Source organism: Octodon degus, unplaced genomic scaffold (genome assembly GCF_000260255.1).
Source record: "Octodon degus isolate 3935 unplaced genomic scaffold, OctDeg1.0 scaffold00069, whole genome shotgun sequence".
In the NCBI taxonomy this organism is placed as follows: Eukaryota; Metazoa; Chordata; class Mammalia; order Rodentia; family Octodontidae; genus Octodon; species Octodon degus.
The window spans coordinates 11,802,441-11,807,726 of record NW_004524645.1 but is presented as its reverse complement, the minus strand read 5'-3'; positions in this window follow the sequence as shown (position 1 = coordinate 11,807,726).

Genomic DNA, 5,286 nt, shown 5'->3' with positions numbered 1-5,286 from the left:
ACTTTGCCAAGTGTTTTTCTGCATCTATTGATATGATCATGTGATTGTTTTTCCTTTGGCTCTGTTGATATTGTGTATTACATTTATTGATTTATGTATGTGGAACCATCCCTATAACCCTGGATTGACTCCTTCATGCTCATGGTGTTTAATCTTCTTGATGATTTGCTGTATTTTGTGTGACAGTAATTTATTGAGAATTTTTGCATCTATGTTCATTAGGGAGATTGGCTGTAGTTCTCCTTTTTGTCTTTTTTTTTCATCTTTTTTTGGAGATAGGGTCTCACTAGGCAGTTCAGGTTGGCCTTGAGTTCACCTTGTAGCCCAGGCTGGTCTCAAACTCACAACGATCCTCTTGCCTCAGCCTCCCAAGTGCTGTGATTACAAGCTGTAGTTCTCTTTTTTGGTTGGATATTTCTCTGGTTTTGTCATTAGGGTAGTACTTGCTTGCAGGAGTGACTTTCGGAGTATTGCTTCCCTTTCAATAAAGAGTTTGAGGAGTAATGGCACTGTATCTTCTCTAGAGTTCAGTAATGAATCCATAAGGAACTGGGCTTTTCTTTGTTGCTAAGTTTTTACCTCCATTTACACTCTTTTTTGTGTGTGTGTGGCCACATCAACCTACCCTGAGGGTGGGGCTGACGTGGCATGTGTTGGCTGGGGATTGAACTGCCGTCCCTGCGGTTTTTTGCCTAAGCTTGCCTAAGCAGGTGCTTTAGACCGCTGAGCTATCTGGAAGGCTCCATTTACATTTCATAGTCTGGTATTTGCTTATTTAGAATTTTATATCTTCTTGATTCATCTTTTGTAATTGATATATCCCCAGGACTCTGTCCATTTCTTCTGTGTTTTTCATCTCATCAAAGCCAAGTTTCTCTCATTACAAATTGCACTTTATGATCTTTTGTATTTTCACATGTCTGTTGTAATTTTACCCTTTTATTCCTAATTGCATGAATTTGAGTCTTTGCTTTCCTTTTCTTGATAAGGTCAGCTAGGTGTTTATCAATTTCATTTATTTTTTCTAGGAAAATTAATCTTTGATTCATTGATTCTTTGTAATGTTTCTTAGTCTCAAATGATTTAACTTCTCTTATCTTTATAATTCCCTCTCTTGTACAATCTTTGGGCTTGGCTTGTTCTTTTTATTTTCTAGAAATCTGAGGTGCAATATTAGGATGTTTATTGAGCTGATTCCATTTTCCTGATATGAGAATTTACTGCTATAAATTGTCTACTTTGCATTGATTTCATTGCATCCCTTAACTTCCTATGTGTTGTTTTATTAATTGTAGATACTGTTTAATTTCTTCTTTAATTACTTCTGTGATCCATTGGTTGCTCAAGAGTGTTATTTACTTTCCTTGTGTTTATGGAGTTTTTGTGGTTTCTTTTGCCATCGATTTCCAACTTCATTGCACTATGGTCATATACTATGTGTGGATAATTCCAGTTCTTTTGTATTTACTTAAGCATGTAATATGGTCTAATAGCTGGTTTATTCTGGAGAATGTCCCATGTGTCCCGTCCTTCCCTCCTCCTTTCCCCTTTTTTAGTTCCCTTCCCATTTGAATATTTCTTCCTACTTCCTAGTATCTGTCATCCATTTTGATCCTTCCTTGGGCTTTTGAGTTCTCAAACAAGAATAAGAATGTCATATTTAAACGTGTGTCAAATTTATTTTGTTAAAATGTTCAATTTCAAGATGCCTCCTTTTACCTAAGAATGTCTCAGGTTTATCCTTCTTTGTGGCAGAATAGTACGCCATTTTGTATAATAGCTACATATTCTTTATCCATTTATTTGATGGTGGGTATCTGGGCTGTTTCCAACATTTAGCTATTACAAATTGCACTTCTATAAACATGGGTATGCATATATTGCTGTGGTATGATGCATTTAATTCTTTCAGGATGATATATAGAAAGGGAATAGCTGGGTCAAATGGAACCTGTATTTTTAGTTTTTAAAGGAACCTGAATACTGATTTTATAGTAGTTGTATCAATATACACTTCCAACAACAGTGGAGAAAGATTCCTTTTTCCCTACAATTCTACCAGTAGTTGTTATTGGTTGATTTTTTTTCATGATAACTATTTTTTTGGAGTGAGACTGAAATCCCAGTGTTGTTTTAATTTCAAACTCTTGAATGACTAGTGATGTTGAACATTTTAAAATATATTTAATTCCTGGGGCTGGGGAGATGGCTCAGTAGAATAAGCCCTTGCCTGGCAAGCGCAAAGTGCAGGGCCTGAGTTCAATCCCTGGTTCTGAAAAAAAAATTATATATATATATATATATATATATATATATATTTCCTTTTTCTATTTGTGCATTTGTGCATAGACACCAAGAAGTGTCTATTCATTTCCGATGACCATTTTTGGTTTGGTTCTTTAAATCTGAGGGTCTGATTATTTTGAGTTCTTCATATTTTCTAGATATTAGCCCTTTGTCTGAGAAATAAGTGGTTAAATTTTTTCCCATTCTGCAGGTTGTCTCTTCCCTTGGTGATTTCTTTTGCTTTACAAAAGCTTTTTAGTAAGATGAAATCCCAGGTTTTGATTCTTTGTGATATTTTCCATGCAATTAGAAACCCCCCCCGACAAATTTTGTTTAGAGCTTTCCAGAAATATATGAGGTGATAAATATATGGGGCAAGAGTTTAAATAAAGCAATTAATGATAGTAAAAGCACACTGCATTTAATCCTTATCAAATACTCGCTTTTTCATGCACACACTTATCCTGCCATTTTTGTCAATTTCTCAGTCTGTTGTGAGAGTCCTCTTTTGTGCCTTACTAGATGTGATTAAAACCACAAGTGAAGGCCAGGGAGATAGCTCATCAGTCTAAGCACCTGCCTGGAAAGCACAAGGACCCGATTTTGATCCCTGGTACTGCATGCCCTGCCAGTCCTGGAATGGGCATGCTGAGCGAGCCACCGGAACTTGCCATGGTAGCCCATGCCTGTAATCCCAGTGCTGGGGAGGCTGAAACAGGAGGACTTCTATGAGTCCAAGCGACATAGTGAGTCCCTATATCAAATAAATAGATAAATGGATAAATAAATGAATCAATTTACTTTTAAAAAATAGAGTGAACGCTACTGGTTAGTGCCAGCCAAGGGAAAAGTGGGCTCGTAAAGACATTGGGGTGTGTCTTCATCCTCCTTCTTTTGGAACCGGCACCATGGGTCTTGTAGTGCTTCTCAAAAGTCAAAATAACTGGGAAGTAAATGCTTAGAAATTACTCAGTACATCCATCTGTCCTTACAATGTAACTACTAACACTCAAGGACAAGGACTTCAAGAGCCACTTCAGAAAGTGACAAGAAGAGTTAAATGAACATGTTCTAAGTGAGCGGGAGTATTTTGTGGGGGGGGTTGGCAATGTTTCTTGTAGTGTGATAGTTTTAAATGTATAGCTTCTCCAAGGGGTTGGGTCACACCTCTTTCATCTACCAATTCATTTTAGCATGTTCCCCTTTTGGAGGGCACTGGGGATTGAACGCAGTACCTTCACACAGGGATTCATCTCCCCCCATTTCATTTTTTTTTCAATTTTGAGACAGGATCTGGGTAATTCATGAAGTTGGCAGTGCTTGGTTCGAACATCTGATCCTCTTGCTTTAGTCTGTCCAAGTGCTGCGATTGCAAGTGCTTGTCACCCACAATTGACTTCTCCTCTGCGTGTGGATTCTTCTGATGTTTGTTCTAGTTCAAGGAGCAGCAAGTTTATTCTAGAAAAGTTAAAATAATAGTTACTTATTTAGTTGCAGGCCATGCAGCATCTGTCACAACTATTCATCTGTATCATTTTCATGCAAAAGCAGCCACAGGACATGAATAAATGAATGAGAATGTCTGTATTCCAGTACAGCCTTTGAGGGGAGGGGAGAATGAAACAAACAAACCCAGAGACTGCCATTTGTCTTCAAGCTGCAGTGTACCAAGCTCTCCTCCAGTCCTATAGTTTTTTTATTTTGCTGTGTGCAGTCACTGTCTGATCTGAGCTTTACGTTGCGGGGATTTTTCTTTTCCATAGGTTTATTTTTTTGTCATCGGTTGTGACTTTTCTATAGTTTCTTTTTTAAAAAAAGATAACATCAAATGTATTTATTGTTTCTCTAAAGAAAGGGAGGCCTTTTTTGGTTTATATTATGTGCCATATGATTATGACATGTGAAAGGTCGTTTCTTGTGGGTTTTTTTCACAGCGCCTTGTTTGTGTGCTTTATTATTTTTCACTACAATTGTTTGTGGGGCTGCCTGATAGTGTAAGACAAAACATCATTTTTTTTTACTGTTTTTTTTTTTGTACCAGGATTCGAACTCAGGGCCACATGCTTGCCAGATAGATGCTGTGCCACTGAGCTACATCCCTGCCTCATAGGGATCTTTGTCCAAGGAGGATTTTCTTTTTTCTTTTCCTTTTTTTTTGGCGAAACTGGGGATTGAACTCAGACCCTTGCGCTTGCCAGAGAAGCGCTTATTCTACTGAACCATCTCCCCAGCCCCTTTTTTCTTTTATTTTTTTAACATTGGTTTTTAAGAGTATTGGATGGGCATTCGAGAAATGCAAATTAAAACAACAATGAGGTTCCATCTCACCCCAGAAAGAATGGCTAACATCAAGAAGTCAGCCAGTAAGAAATGCTGGAGGGGCTGTGTGGGAAAAGGAACTCTTCTGCACAGTTGGTGGGAGTGCAAATTGGTACAACTGCTATTGAAATCAGTGTGGAGATTCCTTAAAAAGCTAGGGTTGGAGATCCCATTCGAGACAGCTATTCCCCTCCTGGGTATTTTTTCAGAAGAACTGAAAACCTCATACCACAGTGATATGTGTACACCCATGTTTATAGCAGCACAATTTGTCTTAGCTAAATCCTGGAAACAACCCAGATGCTCATCACCTGAAAAACTGATGAAGAAGATGTATTTTTACACAGTGAAGTATTACTCAGCTATAAAACAGAATGAATTTGAGTCTTTTGTCGGTAAATGGATGCAACTAGAGAACATACTCTCTTTTTTTGTGGTACCAGGGTTCAAACTCAGGACCTTGCATTTGCCAGGCAGGCACTTATGTTGCTGAGCTATATTCCTGGCCCTAGAGAACATGCTCTTAAGTGAAATATATCAGACCCGCATGTGCAAAGATCTTTATCATCTCCATGGTGTGAGAGAGAAAAATGGAATCTGAAGGGCAGAGTAGACACTAGTATCAGGGAATGAACTTATTCAAAGGGAAAGACTTACTGAATTGAGGAGAAGGACAGGAGA